The sequence below is a fragment of the Carassius auratus genome, unplaced genomic scaffold (assembly GCF_003368295.1).
Source record: "Carassius auratus strain Wakin unplaced genomic scaffold, ASM336829v1 scaf_tig00037771, whole genome shotgun sequence".
Lineage (NCBI taxonomy): Eukaryota > Metazoa > Chordata > Actinopteri > Cypriniformes > Cyprinidae > Carassius > Carassius auratus.
Window position 1 is genome coordinate 45,411 of NW_020526404.1, and position 23,689 is coordinate 69,099.

Sequence of the window (23,689 nt, forward strand, 5' to 3'; positions counted from 1 at the left end):
TTGTATCGTGTGTCTTTTATTTTGACGGGTTGCAAAATAAAAGAATACCTTTACAATTCTGTGCATGTGATATGATGCTTTTGCTCAAATCAAACGGTCAGATGCTCATGAAGTTACTCTAAGAGCAGTTCTGGAGATGTTCTTCATGTGTTTTCGTCCTCATTTAGTGAGACGACAGACGCTGAAATCACCGCGAGCATCACGTGCGCTACACTGTGAATTCCTATGAATGGATTCCATGATTCTGTCCGCATTTTCTGCATCGCGGAAATCATAGGGCCCTACAATTATACCAGTACAATTTATACTCTCACACTTGAACTGCTTCTGTTATTGAACACTCAAGTGATTATCTCAACTATCAACTATCAACTATCAACTATCGGTGCCGATTAATCTGCAAAACCGATAAATCGGTCGACCTCTAGTTTAGCTCAGCTTTTTCTCAAACCTAAAGCTTAACCAGTGAAAAGACATGTATTGATGTTATTTATTTGCGTTTAGTTGCATCCACTTGGCTTAATATCTAAATGACGGGCACGTTTGAACACAAAAACAGGAGACGCAAGCATTGAAATGGACAGGAGGTCTAGACAAGTTTTTTTCTAAGTTGAACTTACATAGAAAAGACACACCCCCATTTAAAATAATCACACTTTATCAATGCGTAGAAGCACAGTTAAGTCTATTATTAAGAAGTGGAAGTTACTTGGTACAACTCAACTCCCTGGATCAGGACGTCTCTCAAAACTGGATGAAAGAGGCAGGAGGAAACTGGTCAGAGAGGCGACCCAGAGGCCTGCAGCAACTCTGAAGCAGTTGCAGGAATTTATGACAAAGAGTGGTTATTGTGTCCATGTGACAGCGATATCACAAATTATCCATAAATGTGGCTTGTATGGGAGGATTGCAAGAAGAAAAACCACTCCTCGAGAAAGGCAACATGCAGTAACTACTGAGCTTTGCCAAAACACATCTTAAAGATTCTGAGGCAGATGAGACTACAATTGAATTATTTGGCCTCAACATCAAACAATATGTCTGCCCTCTGCCAGAAAGTTGTCAAAGGGAAGAAGGCTTACTTTCCAACATGATAATGACCCAAAATATATACACACAGTGATTGAAGGAGAAATAGGAGAAGACAAACCCCAACAGAGTAAATGCTATAATTAAAGCATAAGGTGGTTCAACAAAATACTGACTTTGAAAATAAACTGAACAAGGTTTTTTCTTGTTTGCTTTTGCTGACATCAGGTTGGGTACTGTGTCTTGAGAGCACTCCGTTTCACTCATTTCACTTGAAACAGGCTTTACAAACAGGAAATGTCTCACCTTGCTCTGAAATAAGAACGAGAACATGCTTTACTCTCATGAACACAACTTCAGGTAAAGGGTAACTGTGTTCTAAAAGATATGATTTTCTATTTTTTTTTATTTTTTAAGGCATGAGGTGTAATTCACAAGTGTTGAAGAGGTTAAAAAAATAGCTCACTAACAAGAGCTTTCTCTCTGTCTTTTTAGCTTGTCCTCCAGGAACGTTCAAGTCCAGTCAAGGTACAGGTTTGTGTCTTCAGTGTCCGTCCAACAGCAGGTCCACATCTGAAGCCGCCACTATCTGTGTCTGCAGGAATGGCTACTACAGAGCAGACGGAGAGCAGCCAGACACGCCCTGCACTAGTAAGTCATTATAATCATCATAATCATCAACATATTCCTGGTTTTGTCATTATCATTAGCAATAAACTGAAGCGGTCAGGTCACAATATTGTTTCAGGAGCTGTTTGAGAGCACAGATCTGAACTGGCAGTGAGTTGCTGACCAGAAACATCAAGCTCATTCAAGCTGTTGCATAGTTGCATTTAAGTTGCATTACTTAGATTTACATGCATGTCATTCTTAGAGCATGTGTCTCTTTAATCTCAAAAATTCCGTTTTTGCACGGTTTTTGTTTCATTTAATCCATGACTGATAGGCTGTGATGCTCATCAGACTGTCGTTTACACACACACACACACACACACACACATAACTAAAGTGCTGCAATTAACATTATACAATTCTCATGTATAATTTGATTGCTAGACCCCTTAAATGTTCAGTCAGAAATGTTGTGCTGCAGAGACTCTTATTCTTGGGTGTCTGCATTAATACATTAATTTGTTTCCGAAAACCTTGAACATCTTGATCTATTCATTCCACTTTTTTAATTGGTTCTGGGTCATTATTTGTCTACTCATTATTCAGAGTTAGAATCTGGAAATGTTATTTTTGGATTGTGTCCATCTCTCTCAGAATTAATTTTAAAAGAATTATGCACATCATGTTATTGGAGCATTGATGTGCGCGGTCTCGCCCTCCTCTGGTTAATGTGTGTGCACGGGCGAGCTTTTCCGGGAGAAATGCTCATATAAGGACTATATATATATATATATGTACTTCATATAAGACTTCTGTTCTTGCCTACGTCATTAGAAACTTGTACCAACCTGGAAGTAAGATTTTCGGCACAGAAATTCTCAGTCATTATTCTAAATTATTTTTTACAACTTTGGCCATGTTTAGCATGAGAATCCATCTCCTTAACACTGTGAACACCTCTGAATACACGATTTCATCATTCACTGATTATCATACACTGATGCAATTTGCTAGTACAAACCCGATTCCAAAAAAGTTGGGACACTGTACAAATTGTGAGTAAAAAAGGAATAGAATAATTTACAAATCTCATAAACTTTTATTTTATTGGCAATAGAATATAGATAAAATATCAAAAGTTGAAAGCGAGACATTTTGAAATGTCATGCCAAATATTAGCTCATTTTAGATTTCATGAGTGCTACACATTTCAAAAAAGTTGGGACAGGTAGCAATAAGAGGCCGGAAAAGTTAAATGTACATATAAGGAACAGCTGGAGGACCAATTTGCAACTTATTAGGTCAATTGGCAACATGACTGGGTATAAAAAGAGCCTTTCAGAGTGGCAGAAGTCAAGATGGGCAGAGGATCACCAATTCCCCCAATACTGCTGCGAAAAATATTGGAGCAATATCAGAAAGGAGTTTCTCGGAAAAAAATTGCAAAGAGTTTGAAGTTATCATCATCTACAGTGCATAATATCATCCAAAGAGTCAGAGAATCTGGATTAATCTCTGTTCTTTTTGGAAAACTGGGAAATCGTATTTTCTTGTAAATCATAATCCAATATTTTTTCTTTAGTGTGTTGACTAATTTATAAAGCAATAGGCATTTTAAAATGTGCAAAATATTGTCTATATTAATTATTGTTGTGTAAATTGTATAATTTAAAGGTTAGAACTGTACAGTTGCATTATTTATGAATGTATAATGTGGCTGCACTATTAGTGCCTTTTTGTGTTTGTGAGCTGTTGATGTGGCACACGCTTTATTTGAAAGTACTCTCAGCATTTTAATTCACCCTTTAGAGTATAAAATGGCATTCAGTGAAACATATACAGATGGCAATTTGCGATTTAGCCCAACACCTGCTCTGAGGAAGGCCTGTGCTGGCACCTGTTCATTTTAATATCTCAGACAGTGAGAAAGTGATTCATAACGACTCTTTCTCTATGAAACGCTAGTGTCTAGCAGTTACAGGGAGACTTTTAAAAAGTGTACTGTATATACAGTGTATACAAAGAAGGAATCCAGTCTGCGATCTGACTAACATGATGATTGATTGCAGAGAGAGAGTGAGTTTACAGGAATCTGTCATGTACCAAATGACATCGTCTCAACCTCAGTGAGAAGAAAACACCATCTTTTCCATTCCTAGCACATTTTATCCCTTCTTTCAGCTCCTCAGGGGGTTGAGTGGACGGCTGTCTTAGTCTTGGGCTCACTGTACTCCTGTCTCTCTCTCTGGGGGCTCGTGGTTCTCTCTGCGGGGAGTAGAGCAGCGGGACTGGTCCGAATTGCCTCGAGCCTCAATCAGAACTTTAATTATTTCCTCAGAAATGTCTGCTGGGAGTGTGTGAGTGTGTGTGTGTTGATGGCTGACAGCTCACTGGTTAATTGGACAGCACAATTCTCAAGATTAATTCTCCAGGAGCTATGCGGTGACCAGCTCTGTTCTGGAGTTTGTGTGCAGGTGTAGAGCGAGCGTTCTCTCTTGGATTTAGCTGTTTCGATTGGCTGAGCAAGAGCAGAACTTGTTATCTGGGGCTTGGTTGGCGACAAGTCTGGGTTCGATGCAGCTAATGCGTCTAGGTTTACATGGAACGGTGGTTACTGTGTGAGTACGTTGAAGTTTTCTTGGCGATACTTTGAGAAGAAAAATGTCCCCAAAATGAGCTAAAAGTAACAAAACTTTAATATGGGTCTGTCCAAGAGCATCCTCATTTGTTAAAAACTGAAGGAAAGAGAGAGAGAGAGAGAGAGAGAGAGAGAGAGAAAGCATTCTTTCTTGGATTTAGCAGTTTTGTCTGGCCAAACAAGAGCAGAACTTGTTATCTGAGGATTGGCTGGCCAACAGAAATCAATGTGGATTCGATGTAACTAATATATGTCTAGGCTTTTATGGAATGCTGGTTACTGTGTTTGATTGTGGGTCTATTTAGCTTTTCCTTTGGTGCAATATCATTGCAAAAGTCCGCGGAATCTGATAAAACCTGGGGCACCCAGGGACATCCTCAAATGTCAAAGAATTCATGGAGCAAATAATGCTTTTTAGTGATAGTCTTTTGTAAGAAATAGTCTATAACCTTTATAATTAGCAGCATTATTGTATTTTCAGGAGCATGCTGAATTTGGTATGGATTTTTGGAACATAAAGGTTCTTTATAAGATATAATATCCATGGAATCTTTCCATTTTATTGTATTTTTTTATGATTTTTTTAAACAAAGGCTTTCTGTAGCAAATCTATGTGTTTTTGCAAGAGAAATATCCATATTTAAAACGTAATATTCACTTTAAAGGGGGGGTGGAATGCTCGTTTTCACTCAATCTCCTGTTAATCTTGAGTACCTATAGAGTAGTACTGCATCCTTCATAACTCCAAAAAGTCTTTAGTTTTATTATATTCATAAGAGAAAGATAGTCTGTACCGATTTTTCCCGGAAAAACACGACCGGCTGGAGGCGTGACGTGTGGGCGGAGCTAAAGAATCACGAGCGCCAGTAGGCTTTTGCGTTGAGAGCGTTTGGAAGCTGTGACATTACCGTGAGGAAAAACACATCCAAAACAAACCATGGCTAACAGTCAGATTCAGCCGTTTATTTATTATCCAGAATCAGATCCAGAGGCTGAAATTTAACAAGACCAGCATTAGCAACGACGTCTCTATGTAGTATGTATTGAAACTGTATATATTTGCTTAGCGGTTTTGGAAAATGACTAAGTTCCACTTTGTCATCTTTTTTTTTTTTTTTTTTTAAGCTGTACATGTGGAAAGTGCAGTTTTATGCCAACATCGCATGTTGTTTACTTGATGTGCTTACGCGCCGATAGCTAAGTTCACAACACAGAAATATTTGAAGCAGTTTTACTCACTGCATGCGGTTCCAACACACGATCATGACCCTTTTTCGTTGGGACTGCATCATCCTTAAGAAATAAACAATACGCAAATCCGGCATCAAACTGGGCCTTGTTTGTAAAACAAGCATCTTCGAAATGCAGGGAACAAACACAAACACTTGTACAACTCCGTTGATGCTCTGTAAAAATAAACTCCATCCACTAGTCCCTTAATGCTGTTTCTCTTTTGGTAATCTGTGCAGGGTTGTCTTGCCCTGGCAACCAAAAACACACTCCTTTTGTGACATTTCACGACGCTCTCGCTCTGATCAGTGAATGCCTGTTGTGCTCTCAGTGCTCTGCTCTACGGGAGTGCGCGCTCTTCCGGCAGACGTGCCCTTAGGACCCATATAAGGAAATTCCGTTCCATCTAACGTCACACAGAGCCATACTCGAAAAAAACTTTCCGAGACAAACCGGAAGGAGTATTTTTGGAACAGAAATACTCCTTCAAAGGTACAACTTAATTTTTGAAACTTTGTCCATGTTAAGCATGGGAATCCAACTCTTTAACAGTGTAGAAAACTCAGAAATAGCATGAAATGCATGAAATAGCATTTCACCCCCCCTTTAATCTATCTTGCGCTCACTGTTGTAAAACAGAAGCAGTTTCATGGAAATGACATTGAGTTGCATCAAACAGCTTGAAAGATCAAAGACAGTTTTTAAAATAACTCCAACTGAATTCGTCTGAAAGAAGAAAGTCATATACACCTAGGATGACTTCAGGGTGAGTAATTTATGGCTTAATTTTCAATTTTGGCTGAACTAACCCTTTAAGAGTGTAGGTTCATGTCCAGTTCATGTGCATCACACACACACACACACACACACACTCACTTAGAGATATAAGAGCACTAAGATGATTGCGCTTAGACAGATCCCCGGAGAACAACCCTCTGGGTTTCTCTGAGCCAGTAGACACACACACACACACACACACACACACACAGAAGGCTGACCTGCAGGAGTCAGTGTTGTGTATAGGTGTGGTGAACAGGACAGTAAAGCAGTGTAATTGCTTTGCTGCCGTTAATCCTCTGCCAGCGACGTCTGACTCGCTGTGATTCTGCTATGAGCTTATGTCTGTGTACACCCACAAGACACGCTTTCTTCAGCGGCCCACTACAAACTATCACACACACATAAACAGATGTGCACACACACACAGAGGCCCCCAAACAGTCAAACGTCTGCAAACAAACTATGCTAGAGCTCTTCTCAGACCAAACTTCACTTTTCTCAGAGCTATATGTCACAGTGCTTTTTGGAAATGAACTCAAGTATGAATGTGTTTACATGACCTGTCTTGAATTTTGAACTAGCTGAAGTTTGTCTATAAACACATATTTTCATTTTCAAATATTGTGGATTCAGTTCCTGAATAATGAATGAAGCATTTTTGCAGCACGCACGTAGCATTCCTCTGCTCGAATTCTCATGCAATCTTTTATCACGATTCTATGATAAATTGAAAGTTCAAAAGAACAGCTTTTATTTCAAACAGAAGTCTTTTGTAACATTATAACTGTATTGCTGTCACTTCTGATCAATGTGGCCTAAAAGTATTTATGCATTTTTTTGCATCTTTATTTTAAGCATTTTTAATGAATAGAACTACATTAATATGTAACATAAATATTTTATAACATTCTGCTGAATTAAACTATTAATTTAATATAAATTGAATATAAATTCATATTTTCATCATCTCGTCAGTAAAGCGGTCCCATGATTAGTAGTAAATCAATGTCACCTGATATTGCCTAGTTTGTTAGTGAACTTTGACCTTGTGTAGTGAAAACCGCTCAATCTGAAAACAGGTGACGGTGATTTACTACTAATCACGAGACCGGCTTTACTGACAAGATGCACATAACAATCAAATGCAATTATTTGCACATCCCTAAATTCATATATAGGTATATTATATTAATTATTCTGTAAATAAGAAAGTAAATAAGATATATTTATTATTAAAATGATTTGAAATAAATCTTTTGTAACATAATTAATTAAAACAAAGTATTTATTTATTTAAAAAGCAAAAAAAAACTGAAAAATCTGACTGCAGACTATTGAACGTTACCATATATATATATATATATATATATATAGTGCTTTGCGATCAGATTTGCATCATAAAGCTCAGTGCAAGTATTCTACTGAGAATGAGAAAACTGAGATCAAACTCAATAATGATTGTTGTGATTTTAAATATTGTAAAACAAAACCGATTTATCCTCATCGTCCAAGACAGGAAGTGGTAGAAGCCGTCTGGTTGGTGTCTTGCCAGTGTGTATGAGTGAGAGAGAGTTAAATGTGAGTAAATCTAGCAGCAGCCAGGCGATTCCTTATCATCCACATGTCCATTTCCAGATTAATCTCCTCATGTCTGTCACTGGTCCTCAGTGTGTCTGTCTCGCTCATTCTCCCATCTCTGATGGTTTTCATCTTGTAGAAAGCATCGTAAATTGTTATGTAATTTCATTAACAAAGGCAGCATGTTAGAAAACTCTAACAAAATTATATATATATATATATATATATATATATATATATATATATATATATATATATATATATATATATATATATATTCATATGTATAATATTATTACAAAATAACTTTTGTAACATTTTGTAACGTTTTCCTCACTTTTGATCAATTAAATGTGTCCATAAATAATAATTTCATATATATTTATAGTGTATGTATGTGTGTGACCCTGGACCATAATACCAGTCTTAGGTGTCAATTATACATCATCTGAATAAATGAGCTTTCCATTGATGTATGGTTTATTAGGATTGGACAATATTTGACCGAGATACAACTATTTGAAAATCTGGAATCTGAGGGTGCAAAAAAATGAAAATATTGAGAAAATCACCTTTAAAGTTGTCCGAATGAATTCTAAGCAATGTATATTACTAATCAAAAAATATTTTATATATTTACAGTAGGATATGTACAAAGAATCTTCATGGAACATTATCTTTACTTAATATCCTAATGATTTTTTTGCATAAAAGAAAAATAAATCACTTTGACCCCATAATTTTTAGCAATTGTGTGTTTGTAGACACAGTACGTTTCTATCAATAATAATGGGTGAAATTCATCAAGACCGTTCCCACTGAGAGCACGATTAATTTGCACACATTGTATGTATGGTTGTAGAACCCCATTCACTATAGGTTTCTGAATGCTTAGTTGTGGAGGATGCTGGAGATATGCAGTAAGAACCTGGCTAACCTCGTCAGTACAGAGCTATAACACAGTGTCGTTCTGTTATGCAGAATAATCATATGCAAAATGTCGTCTTGCAGTAGTGGTCTTTCCTCGAAAACACACAAACATACAGTATAACATACCAGAAGGTAAACATACTGTATCAGTGCAGTTATAGTGCATATATTGTCAGTTATAGTGATGTCTGCGTGTGTGTATGTAGTGAAGTTGCTCTTAGTGTGTGTGGATTTCCTTTGGGAACTGGCTAATTGTGTTAGGGCTGGCTGTATCTCATGGCCTCATTCTCTTTACACACACATCTTCTGGCCTAGTTCCAGATATGGCCCACCTCCTCTTTTCACTTGTTCTTTTTCTACTCCCATCTCTCGCTCTCTGCCTTTTTCCCTCTGCCTTTCTTTAGACTGACTGTAAGATATAGTGAGTAAGACATCTTTGCTGTTGTAGCACCTACTCAAGCAGTGCCTTGCGTGTTAACTGTGGTGTAAGCAAAGACTCACAGTTTGGATATTGACCAGCTCACTGTCTGAATGAAACAGTCTCTGTTAACAGAACAGAAAGGGCCGGTGCTCCGGCCCTCCTGGAAATGTGATTGGACTAGTTTTGGAGTAGTTTTGAGAAGCAAGTGTGCAGGAGCATGTGCTGGAGATGTATTCATAGCCACAGGAGCATTTTTACTGATGACGAGATGCGTATGAAAATCGCATTCGATTTTTTGCACAGCCCTAACATCTAGTTAACAAAGCTAAACAGCATTGCCCTTTGTATAATAAGTTACAGAAACTGTTAAATGCATCAACTTAAATAATAAAATACACTTACCGGTCGTGGTCCATAAACAACACCTTCTTCAGACAAAGAGGGAACTGGTCCATCTTTCAAGAATAATCTTTGTGCGAATCCGGCATTAAACTGATTGAGAAAGTTGTCCTCAGCAAGCTGTCCTCAGCAAAATGTGCTGCACATAGTTTTACATTATTATAATTTTCGGGAACCGAGTTAAACATAAATTTTAACCATTAATCTCCAAGTAGTGTCCCTGGGAAGACCAAACAAAGATGATTGGACTCTTGAGAGATGAAAATAACAGCGTTTCGACGACATGGTGACAAACACGCAGCTCTTCCTTCTTCTCCGTCGGAGCGCAACAAGGCCACGCCCCCTTTTTGTGAATTCATGTGGGCAGAGGTTAGTCAAAAAACTGTTTTAGTGATGTCATTACTGCAGGAACTAGAGGGCTGTAGTACAAACGGGTCGTTTTTTGTAGGCGAATTCTGTTAAATCAAATATCTCGCTTGGCATTGAACTTTGAGCTTTAGAATTTTACAGATATTATTTATACTCTAACAACAACACTAACTAAAGTTTTAAACATGGGATCACGAAAGAAGGGGACCTTTAATTATCCTTTTCTCCGTATAAAAAGCCAAATTTCTTTCTTTCTTTCTTTCTCTTTATTTTCCCTCTTTTCTGATTTTCTTCTTCAAAATATCTTATTTTTGGGTGAAAGACCCCTTCATACTGTACTTTCAATGAAAACTGATACAGGACAAGAAACTTTTTTATTTATTTATCAAAATAGTATTTGATAAAGGGTTACTCCACCCAAAAATGAAAAGTTTGTCATTAATCACTTACCCCCATGTTGTTCCAAACCTGTAAAAGCTTCGTTCGTCTTTGGAACACAATTTAAGATATTTTGGATGAAAACCGGTAGGCTTGAGGCTGTCCCATAGACTGCCAAAATGTTGACCAATAACACTAGGAAATTACATTTTATGAGAAGCTTTAGTTATATTATCTATATCACTCTGTCCGTCTGTCAAATTATATATACATATGTTTTTGTTTTATAAACATTTATATTATATTATATTATATTATATTATATTATATTATATTATATTATATTATATTATATTATATTATATTATATTATATTATATTATATTATATTATATTATATTATTAGAATCTGAAAAGTTTGAAACCATTTTTTATGTATTTTAATACATTATCTTTTATAGAGAGCCTGTCAGAAGTCTCCATTTGGAATTTAAACCCCGTCCTCCTGATTGGCTAATCATTAGGGTCGCCAGAGTTCGAGGTCAATTCTGTCATCGGCCCTCCATGTTTAGGTCCCCAGTAGCCCCTGATCTATCCCACAAGGCCTTGCCTTCACAATAGCTCATTGTGTCTTAGTCTGAGTGAAATCATTCTTCTCTTTCTTCGAGAGCTGGAACATCTCCTCACCAGGTTTGATATTTCAAGAAGTCCCTCAAATGTTCTCACGGAAGTGGCTGCTCACGAAAATCAAACCTGAATATTAGTTCCAGAGTTTTCCATGGTTCTCGTCTGGTTCTGTTGCAGTCTATAGTTAACATCACAACCTTACAGTGATCTGTAAATCCTCAGTTCCTGGCCAGATGTTCTGTAAGCTGGGGAAGTCATTTTCTTATTAGAAACACAATATGGTTTTCCCTGTGGCTATATAGTGGGAAGATAAATGTGTAGGAATGGATCCAGGAGGCTGAGATAAAGAGCCATTACTAGAACCTTGTTTTTATCCCTTATTCTGATTGTCGATGAAAAGCCGCTCTCAGTGTTGAGTTAGTGGGCTGATGTATGGTTGCTCGGGGGCCGCCACTCTGCATGGTAATTATGAACAGTTACACATCGCTCTGGGACTGAGACAGCAGCTAAAAGGAAACACACAACACAGCGCTTTTCTGTAAGACTTTCTAGGAGCTGAGTAGAAAATGGATGTTTGAACTTTAACCACATGGAAAAAGATTTTCCATCATATATCAACAGGTGACTTTTAGCACAAGTGAAATCTGCTGTAAAAACTAAGAATAGTTGTAATTAAATGGTATAGAGAATTGAAACATTAATAGCTGAGAGACAGTTTTATACAATGTCTTTAAAAAGTCTGGAATTAGTAAGAATTAAAGAAAACATTTATGCTCATCAAGGCTGCATTTATTTAATTAATCATACAGAAAAAAAAAAGTAGTATTGTGATATATTATTACATTTTAAAATAATTGTTTTTTATTATAATATGTTTTGGAATATATTTTAATTCTGTGATGCAATGCTTAATTTTTAATAGCCATTACTCCAGACTTCAGTGTCACATGATCCTTCAGAAATAATTTACTAATCGTCATGTCTTTCTAAACCTTTATGACTTTATTTTTATTTTTTTTATTTTTCATAAATCTTGGCAGTTTGAGAGAAGCAGATGATTTGTGAATCTCTCGAGTCACATCAGCTTGAACTGGCTGATTCCATTAAAATGATTCATGCACTCACAAATCAAATTGATTCTGTTCTTGAGCTCAGCTTTAACTGAGTTCAGCTTTAACTGATTTAATCATCTCAGTAGATAATCAGTTAAAAATTGTGATTTCAAAGTCTGATTGTTCTACAAAGCTATTGTGTGACTTTAGAACACTTGGTATTTGTACAGTAGCTACAGTATTTTACTAGTATAGGCTATTTTTTTTTTTTTTTCTTTTTCATTTTCAAAATGTTTTGGTGTGTGTGTTTTTTTTCTTCTTTTTTTTCTTTAAGCATGAAAGCTTCGATCTCCATTCTTTGTAATTGTAGGAACAAGTGTGACCAGTACACTTCTCTTGAATTTCACCTTTTGTGTTCAATGGAGGAACGCAGGTCATATAGTATGGGTTTGCAGTTAAGTGAAGGTTACTAAATTAAAATAGAAATTAATTTCGGGGTGAAAATTTTTTTCATTCAGGCCATGAAAGAAACATGCTCCCACTCTAATATAGATTTTTGTATTTTTGCAGTAAGAAAGAAAAATAAAGAAATTAGTTTTCCAACTCAAAAAATCATTCTAAAAATAGTCATTATCTATTAAATCAAGTGTAAAAACTGTAATTTAATAAAAAGCCATTGTAATTACAGTAATGTAATTTAAAGAGCCTAGACAAATGCAAATCTTTGCTGTTATCATTTTTTAGAAGCATAGTTTTCATAGTTTGCTTAGTGAATTGAGGTGTTCTCACACGTCTTCATATTCTCTCATCAGGTGTTCCCTCTGGACCAAGAAACGTCATCTCTATTGTGAACGAGACCTCCGTGACTCTGGAGTGGCACTCTCCGCGTGAGACGGGTGGCCGTGATGATGTTGTGTACAATATTATTTGTAAGAAATGCCAGGCGGACCGCCGTTCCTGCTCCCATTGCGACGATAATGTGGAATTTCAGCCCCAGCAGCTGGGACTGACCGAATCCAGAGTTTTCATCAGTAACCTGCTGGCACACACTCTCTACACCTTTGAGATCCAGGCAGTCAACGCCGTCACCAACAAGAGCCCGTATCCTGCCCAACACATCTCCATAGACATCACAACCAACCAGGCTGGTGAGTGACTACTTGATAATGAATCATGATATGATTCTGCTTGATTAAGCAAGCTTATGCAATCAATACAGTCCCCAGCAACAGGATAACACTGCTGATGAAGAACCAGTTTAAACTGGTTTACATTTCTCGTTTTACAACGATAAATGTGATGTGTTACTGGTACAAGCTAGAAACATCAAGACGTGGGAAGTCGTGGCCTAAAGGTTAGAGGGTTGGACTCCCAATCGAAGGGTTGTGGGTTCTAGTCTCGGGCTGGACGGAATTGTGGGTGGGGGGAGTGCATGTACAGTTCTCTCCACCTTCAATACCATGACTTAGGTGCCCTTGAGCAAGGCATCGAACCCCCAACTGCTCCCCGGGCGCCGCAGCATAAATGGCTGCCCACTGCTCCAGGTGTGTGCTCACAGTGTGTGTGTGAGTGTGTTCACAGCTCTGTGTGTGTGCATTTCGGATGGGTTAAATGCAGAGCACAAATTCTGAGTATGGGTCACCATACTTGGCTGAATGTCACTTCACTTTCACTTTCAGTATTTTTATTGGTTTAACTGGTCTTAATAATTTTTCAATTATGGTAGCAATATAATAATCTTAAGTAATAGTATATATTTATAGTATATGGTAATATATTCATCTTTCTATAGTACAAAAAAGAAGATTATAAGCTTTAAGATTATATGTTTTATTATTTTTCATTCAGAATGTATATGTATAAATAGTGCCATTAGAATGTTTTCCCTTATTTGTGTTCTGACACATACTTATACTTAACTATATCGTACGGTTTTACCAGTTATGTTTCAACTTTCATTATATTTTCATTACCTTCACCAATCTAGTTTCTCATTTCATTCATGTTAAAAAGGCTCCAAGTGGTCGTTTGGCCTCAATAGCGCTGATGGCAGGATATTAAGAGTGAAGTGTTCAGTTTCAACATTTCGAGCTGCTCGCTGGACTGTGCAGGAAGTCAAAATTGAAAACATCACCTAGTTTGACCTGCGCTAAAAGATATGCGTCCTCATCATTTCCTTGAGAGCTCCTCTTTCAGTTTTTGAGGGCAGCCCATCTTTCTCCACCTCCTTCACTTCCCCTGCCATTTCAATTTTCTGCTTTCACTGAAAAGCTCTACAGAAGCATCGCAGCAGTTGGTATGTTAAAAGTTTGTGCGGATCTCGCCAAGACACATTCGTCGGGTTCGACGCTTTCATCTTTATCAGCGGGACCAGTATGAAAAACACCCTTGATCGTGTCACTGTTTCTTAATACATTCAGCCCTGAAATGAGGGCACCCAAAAACTGTAGTTCTGAGAGTTTAGCGGCTTCTATCGCGGCCCCCTCCCGGATCAAAGTTAATGCTTGTGGATAATTTAGCATGTGGGCTGGATTTTCATCCTTAAACTGTGGAAACCCTCAGTCCCAGCTATGAGAAAATTTTAAGTTTCAAATTGCGGCAGCATTTTGTTCCCTTGTTCTTTTGGTTTTTGCACAACAAAAGTGAAAAGTAGTACTCACTCATGCTGAAGCACTTCCTTTGTGGTTGCTAAAGTTTTCTTAGGGGTTTTAGCACATTCAAGTCAAAAGAGATCTTTCTTTCTTTCTCTCTCTCTTTCTCTTTTTTTCCTTCTTTTCTCTTTTCTGACATTTTCTTCTTTTTGGGTGAACAACCCCTTCATACTATATCTTCAATGAAAATTGATACAGGACAATAAACTTTATTTTTTATTTTTTTAATCAAAATAGTATTTATTATCTATGTTTATATAGTATATAAGTATTTTTGTCTTTGATTACGTTTATAAAATATACAATTTAGGCTTTTTATTATTAATGAAAAATGACAGTGTGCCGATACTGAATTTCTCTGCCGATATTGAAGATTCAAGATTTTTATTCGACACATACACGATTATATAGAGCATCTATAACCAGCAGTGAAATGTGAGTCAGGTCCGCTCCATGGACAGTGCAATTAATAAAGAATACAACACAGATGAAAATATACATAAATAAAGATATGAAAGAATGAAATAAAAGTAAACAATAAAAATATAAGAATAAAATATATTAAAAAAATATGTAATAATAATATATAAGTATATATTGTAGAATTAAATATAGAAATCAAAATAATGTGCATGAAAGTAAACTGTAGTCTTTAATATTAAGATACACAGGGATGTACATTGTGCATTATACTGTAGTCTTAAATATTAAGATACACAGGAATGTACAAGAGGCAAATGTGCAAACAGGTTGACAATGTCAGTGTGTCAATGTGAGGTAGTGAATGATGTGAATGATCTTACTGATAAAGTGAACATTAAGTGGAGACATGAAGATGTTAAGAGGCTGGATTTGTGTTTCGGAGCCTGATGGCCTAGGGGAAGAAAGTCTTTAAGTCCTCTTACCTTAAGTCTCTCGGTTAGCACTTACGGAAGCGCTTACCAGATGGCAGCAAAGTGAAAAGATGGTTACTGGGGTGGATAGAGTCCTTGATGATTTTAACAGCTCTGCTTTTGCAGCGTTTGAGGTATATGTCCTGCAGAGAGGGGAAAGCAGACACGGAGATGTGCTCAACTAAGCGCACAACTCTCTGCAGGGCTTTGCAGTCTTGACTGGAGCTTTTCCCATACCACACTGAGATGCACTAAGTCAATACACTTTCTATAGCCCCTGAATAGAACGTTTTCAGGATTGCTGGTGAGACCCTGAATTTCATTAGCTGTCCCAGATGGTACAGTCTTTGCCTGGCTTTATTAACCTGTGTTTGAATGTGTGTAGTCCAAGTCAGGTCCACGGAGATGTTTACACCAAGTTACTTGAAGCTGCCCACTCTCACCGATATTATTCAGAATGATATCTGGCGATATTGATAGTTAATTTTCTTAAGGAAAAAAAATCTTTACAGCCATCTATCACATTTAAAAGTGTCAAAATGGCATTCATTGTTTGAATTTCCTGATAGAATGTACAAGATTTGAAAGCTTAGACTTTATTAAAGAAATGAACAAACATATTTAGGAAGGATATTGTTGTAGCATGTGTTAAAAACAAAGTGTCTCCCTCTGTCTCTTGAGGAAAAGGAGTAGAGCGAATGTGTTTGGGTTTGTTTGGATGTGTGAAGACTCCGTAGAGTCAGAAACAGTCGGTTAGAAGCCAAATGTAGTACAAACCTGCCAGCAGCTATATCTTAACATAGCTCCTCGGTTCTGTTGCTCTCTGTAGATTAGAAGCTTCATTTTGGATTTGAGGCTGATTTTTGCTCTGTTTTAAAGCAGCCTTCAGCTGCCTGAAAATAATAGGATGCTGAATATTGTTGGTGTTTGTAATATTTTTGTTTACCTCCCTTAATAACTCATGGTTTGAAGGCATGCTGTTGATAAAGGGTTCATCAAGGGACCTGCTGTTGGTTTTTGATCAGTAAAACCATTTCATTTAAATAAGGTCTGAGATTTGTTTTTGGCTTTTGTAATGAGATAGGAAATCTTTTGTGGGGGAGATTGTTTGAAATTATTATTACAATAACAGTTCTGGCATCTCTTAAGGCCCGTTCAAATCAAGAATGGTCATTATGAAGATACTGTAAATACAATGATAACTATATTAGCATTAGTATAAGTGGACAATAACTTCTGTTTATCATAATCACGCATTGCAGTTATGCCATCTGCCACTTAAATGCTCAAGCTTTTCAAAGTCAGTTGGATTCTGATGGAAAAAAGCTGGAAGATCGTTCTAAATGTGATTCCAACTATCTTCATTCTTCTGTTGACTATTTTCATATAACTATTTCCTTCTGTCTCGATCACCTGTTAGTTTGCTTGTTTTGATCCAGTCTAATTGGAGTTAATTGGCGTAATTGGTGCTCAAGTGTGATGCTTGTTTCCAGCTGAACAGAGTCCTTGAGCAGCAGTTCAGACATGACTGCACACAATCTGCAGCAGAGTGTCATGTAATCGCTCCTCTCGTGATGCTGGGAGTCAGAGCAAACAAACAAAGAGATCATAACACGGAATCAGACACCTGCAGAGTTTTCCTCCTAAATGTACAAGAGCAGAACAATGAGGTAAAAAGAGCTGATTAACAGGTGGCTCTAATGGCCACTGCTGAGTGTGTATGTGTGAGAGTTAAATGGTGCTTTTGACAAATAGATGCTTAAGAGCCATGCTCTCCTCAGTTGTTATCATTTTGGAGACCGTAATGAGACTTTTTGCCATTAATGGGCCCTTCCTGTGCCGTAGCGTCTTGGCAGTAAGTGGGGATTGTGTTCTTGTACCTGATGGAAATGCCCAATGGGGGTAGAAAGAGACAGAAAACAAGGGAATTAATGCATATGCTTAGTCCTGGGGAAGTTGGGAGACTAAAGGTTTTAAAATTGGCTTAATTAATCAAAGCTCAGTCAGGATTTAATTTTGTCCATGAAAATTGTCTGAAAGAGGTTTTTAATAGAGCTGGTTTAAAAAAAAAGTACAGTTCAGTGGTTTTGTAGAACTGCTCCGTATCTCCGCTGGATTTCAGGGACTCTTTGGGGGAATCAGTAAGATTTTGATGGAGAGTCTGTTTAAATTTTGTAGAACAAAGTTTGTGTGAAGTGTGTGATCTCCTTGCTAAGTGGAATTACAAAAAAAAAAAAAAAAGACTTTTCAAACAGGTTTCTCAAACACATCATCTGTCAATTGCTGTGTTCATACTTTACTGCCAATTGGACACAATACAGTTAAAGAGACTAATGTCTTACACTATTTGTTTAAAAAATTGAAACGTACAATTCCAATTATTTTTTAAATAAGTAAACGTGCATCTTGCATCTTAATTTAGCTTTATAAAGTATCGACATTATAAAAAAAAAAAAAATTACAATTGTCAAACTACATGAGGAATTCATGAAATGAGTCTAGAATAATCCAGAATGGGGAACATTGAGCACATAAAAGACATTCAAGAACTGTCAAACACAGACTGAATGGAGTAGGGCTCATAAGGACAGGATAATTGGGGGAAACACAGATGCAGGGAATAACTAAAGTGTCACGTGACACTAAAGCCCAGAGAAATGTCTGGATAGTTGCATCTTTTCATCTTAGGAATAAATTACATTAAAGTATATCATAATAAAAAAAATGTCTCACAATAATATGGTTTTATTTTATTTTTAATCAGATAAATGCATCATTGGTTGTCATAAAAAACTGACTGATCCCAAGCTTTTCAACGGCAGTGTCCATATACATACAACAAATTAAAAAAAGAGAAAATATGAGAGGAGAAAGAAAGAAACTGTGTTTATTTGTTGATATTAATGTCTGTCTAGGAAAAAAAAACTAGCTGATAAAATGGTATAAGCTAATGTTTCATCAACAAGAAACAAAAACCGGCTGATATTTCCCCACTAAGCGATTGAGATGAAAATGTCAGTGGAGTCGTGATGGTGACTGTGGTTATTTTCATCGTAACAGGTCAAGCGCTCAACTGGGCTCTTTATTCACCCGGAGGCACCTTGTGTTTCTTTATGGGTTCAGTGGTTTGGAGAAGAAAACACCCAGCGAGTGTTTGGCATTTACAGACTGCATTCAGTGCGATTGGTCTGGGCACATACGGCAGGACAGGTGGGGTGGGAGTGGGAGCTGACCTTTCAGATGCATGGAGGGTGTAGTTATTGCACATTATATAGTCTGTAGGTTGCTATTTGTCAACTTTCAAAGCTTGTGGGCAACACAAAAGCATAACGTCCTTGTTTCTACAGCTAAAGTGAAGAAACACGTACTCATAGTGTCCACAAACTCACAAATGGCTGCTGGGAACATCGGTAAAGACCCAGCTGGGCTCCATCTTATCTTGCATTCTTTCCATTCATCTTAATTTATAATATTACATGTGTATTTGGAATCTGTGCCTATTACAAATAATTTCTAAGGACATATGACAGGGTAATCAATGTGTATCACAGCATGTAGAGTATCTCATTTCCTGCACGGAGAGACAAACTGATGAATTAATTGGGTTGAGAAAATGATTTTTAAAAATGTATGGTACACTGGGGATTGTTACTGCAGTTATGGATTTTTTTAATCTATAATCGCGGCTGCCTGAAAAAAAAAAAATTATAATTTTTTTTTTTTTCAACTCTCAAGTCCTTAGGTTTTCCTTTGTTCGGATCAGAATGGTTTCGGAAATATATATATATATATATATATTTTATTTATTTTTTGTCCAAAGCTACTATAGTCTAAACTAAAATAAACACATACTTCTTGTGTTAGGAAGAGAGGAATGGAAAGACAAAACATGGGCAAAGACTACAGGATATAAGGTTTTATGTGTGACCACCAGACCTGCGCTCTGAAGGGTTATTAAACTCCCAAACTGACATCTAGATTGTGTCTCTGGTGATTCTCTCATTGATCTGGCCGATTTAAGTGTATTCGAGACCCATTCCAACTGGCCACAAAACTGGATGGAGACACACTGTTTCCTTTAGTTTGAATGCTCCGTTCTAGATTAAAAATTTTAATTCTGTTAAATAAATCAGCTACTCAACTTCATGTCACGCCCAAATAATGGAAGCAAAGTGGTGACCAGTGGCTTTGAAGCTCGAAAAAGAACAAGAAAGCACCATAGTTCACAGTAGTTCAACGTGAGTTTTACATTGTTCCAAAGCTTCTGAAGCTATACAATGTTCAATACTAAAATTTAGTTCATTTTCATTGATACTTTCTTTTATCTAGAAACTATACTATTAGCTTTTCTGAACATGTTTTATAGGATTATAGAACAACACTGAGTACAGGATCACTGTGACATTAACATGAACTTTCATATTTTGTGTACTTTAATAATGATGAATTATGTATTGGACTTTTCTAAATGGTACAGTAGAGGCTCCTTTCCCATAACCTGAGAAAACTTTAATGCTGTTAGATTACCGTGTTCTCTCTCTCTCTCTCTGTGCGAGTGTTAGTTTGGTTGTTTTTCTAAACTCTCAAAGACATAATGATTAATTTCAGTCATTGTCTCTTGTCTGCCAGCCCTCCGGGTCAGAGGAACGGTAAACATCCATTTAGCGATCTCCCCAGCACTCTGTGAAAACAGGACATTTGATAATGTTTGTGCTGAAAAGAGCGTGGGAGTGTTTGTTGTTTTCAAGTACTAGCCATTTGGAGACTTAAAGCTGCTTTTCCAGCATCCTGTACTGTGGTTTTATTGTTATTATTTCAAAATAACGTCTTTTTCTCTGCTTTGGGAAACCGGATGTCAGCAGTCATTTCGTCTGATGGCTTGTTCCTCCCAACTTTATAAGCAATTTTCAGACACTTTTTTTTTTTCAGAACTGCAGTACTTTATCCCCATGATGCACCAAACAGGAAGCCGACGGCTATCTGCAATGTTCCAATTTTTATTTAATTATTTGTCATTTTTTTGGGGCACTCCCAACACTGGATTCTGGGAATGGTTGAACATATTATTTATGTGTTTGTCTTTCTTTCTTTCTTTCTTATGTAATGTATATGTCGTCTTTATATGTTTGTGTTTTTATGTAATTGTAAGCATTTCATTCAGTACAACACTATATAACGAAGTGTGGCGGTGTTGCAATCTGCACCATGGTACTACCACAGTACTTTTCTATAAGGCTGCTCTCTTTAATTCTTCGTTCAAAGGCACAAACCGCAATCGCTCCGTCGAGACCAAGCTCATAGACCTGTGGTTACAAAACCAATTACCAGCAAACACTGTTCCACGAGCCACTACAGTAAACTCCAGAGAAGAACAGAACACAAAACAGCTGAGAAGACAAAGGTTTGAATCCGTCATATAAAGGAGAGACATTCACACAGGAGATCAATTAATCACTGATCGAGTGCGGAGGGAAGTTCATTTTTCAAAGTTGCTCTCTGCTGTAATTGCTGTAAGACTCACTTTATTTAATAGTAATGCAGTGCAGCCTTACACCAAGACAGATCATTTATATTTGTCTTGCATCAACTAACCAGACAGACATGCTGTAAACAGTATCACCAAATGCAGAACAAACTGCTGACCCTTTTTTTTTATATATATATATATATATATATATATTGTTATTTGTTAGATTTGTTTGTTAAATGTGATATTGTGTTGGCAGAGGGCAATGATTTGAGAAAATGAGTAAGCTTGAGGAGAGAAAGAGAGGGTGACAGAGAGACAGAATAGCATGGGGTGAAGTACTGTATAGGGTGATTTGTATTTAGCTGTCACTCAGGTGGGTTTTATGGGTCTAGTACTTTCTATCACTGTTTGGATGACAGTCACACCCTATCAATCTCTTCAAGACTCTCTCGCTCTTTCTGTCACTGTCTGTGTGTGTGTGTCTGTGTATTTATGGTCAAGGGAAAATGCAGACGCATCATGTTCAGACTGATGGAGCAAGTGCAACCGTTTTGTAAAGTAACACCTACTTTTTAACAATGACCAAACAGTTCCTGATGGATAAAACGAAGACCTGGGTCCCTTTGTCTCATTTAATGTCCTGTTTCACTTAAATGTACACTATTTCTCGATTTCAACTGATCTTAATTTTGATGAAACAATATTGATTATGGATCCAGCTGTAGCTCCACCCCTTTTCAGCACAGTGCTTGTTGTCTTCTGTCTTCCGTTTGCACTTACACCGCATGAAGGTAAGATCTTTGTGGCTTTTGAAACACACTCCACCACCTTTGGATTTACCGGCCTATACTGTCCATCCTTAAAACAGAGAAGTTATCAGACGGCGTTACAGCAATGTCTGAGACCGAGGTTGTAAGCCATGTTTCAGGAAAAGGATGTTACAGTCCTTAATGTCCCGTTTGAAACTTGTCCTGGCTTTAAGAACATCTGTCTTAGAGTGTACTCACACTAGGCACGGTTGCCATGAACCGGGCCCGAGTACGATTGTCCCCCCTCTCCACTCCCCTCTGGCCTGCACTCACATATAGGGTTTCAGCATTCGTGCCGGAGCACTCTTACGTCATTATGGTGCGACGGTTTCGGGATAAACAGGAAGAGCGGCGCTCTCTGAACACAATGGAGTCCATCGCTCTGTTTTCTTTGTGGATAATTTTGTGTCGTTTGGTCCACAGCCCTCTCACAGCCTGTTGTTAAACAGATGTGTCGCCTTAGTGGCGCGAAAATTTTCACGTAATCGTGCTGCTCGTATGAGGATGTTTGGTACCAGCTGAAGTGCAGCAAGGACTTTGCAGTTTTTAGTTTTTATGCCTTTTGCACCTCTGCCGTAGACCAAAGCGACCCTTTCCCTGCCATGTTGGTTTTGGAGCATCGCAAAACAGTGACGCAACGCGTCCTTTTCCGTGCTCCGGCATGGTTAGCGCTCACACTGCATGCGAACCGCGCCCGAGTCCAACTGAACCGTGCCCTGGCCCACCTCTTCCAAGCGGGCCAGGGCCTGCCAATCGAGCCGCGCCCGGGCACGGTACGGAGCACTCACACTAGTCAAACGAACCGCGCTTTGGTGGTCAAACGCACTCGGGCACGGTTCAAACTGGCTAGTGTGAGTACACCCTTATTTTCCAGAGATTGGACATTGGCGAGCAGAATGCTTGGCAGAGGAGGGCTGTATGCTCTTTTCCTCAGTCTCTTGTGAATCCCAGCACGTTTCCTGCAGTGTTTATTGATCCATCCTCGGTGGGTTATTGTTCACCTCGGCGTTCCGGAGAATCTCAGATGTTTACGAAAGGGTCAGGGGATAAAGTGTCCTGAAACAAGTTAGTGGTGCGGTGTCCAATGTCCAAAAGTGTTCCTTTGTTGTAAGTGATGAGTGCAGATGATAAGTGTGCAAGAAGAGAGAGCAAAGTAAAGTACAAAAGTAAATAAAAGCACAATGTAAGTGGAGCGACCTGGATGACGTCCAAACCCAGCAGCGCCATCTTGACAAACAAAAGGGGGTCATCAGAAAATCATATTTCTTATGACACCAATGCACATACAATGCAAAATTTTGTTACCTCTACAATAAGTAAGCAAATTGCTCTTTGACAGCAATGCTATAGAGCTACTGCTCTAAGGCTACACACTTGTTTTGTGGTGCATAAGGTTTAAATCCAAATGAATCAGTGCTGAATTGAAATTGGAATTGAATCAAATTGCAAACTCGTGAATCAAAATCAAATTAAATTGTGAAATGTGTGCCATTACTAGTAAAGTGGCATGAGTGAATGAGCAGAGACCCGTGGAGAGTGGTGCAGAAGTTGTCTGGCTCAGGAAACTGTTGTTTTAGAATTTCATCTGCAATATTTGCTCTCTTGTCCTTTTTGCTTTATCTCTTGCTTCGTGGTAAATGTTGAAGCAGTGTTCCTGTTAAGGACCAGAGGCAGAAAAGAAGAAGAGAGAAGACATGTGGACGGGTTGATGGAGGGTGATGAGGAGGAGAAGAAGAGTCACAAATCTTTGTCAGGATGGAAGATTCCTGCCAGCTGTGAGGAGGAAACTGCTGGATTTTTGGCAGACACATGATAAACACAAA

The 23,689-nt window shown here is 37.9% G+C and overlaps 1 pseudogene; it reads left to right on the forward strand.

Moving 5' to 3' along the window:
- LOC113083328 (ephrin type-B receptor 1-like) overlaps positions 1-23,641 on the forward strand; it is a 62,014-nt pseudogene extending 38,373 nt beyond the window's left edge.
- Positions 23,642-23,689: the final 48 nt, after the last annotated feature.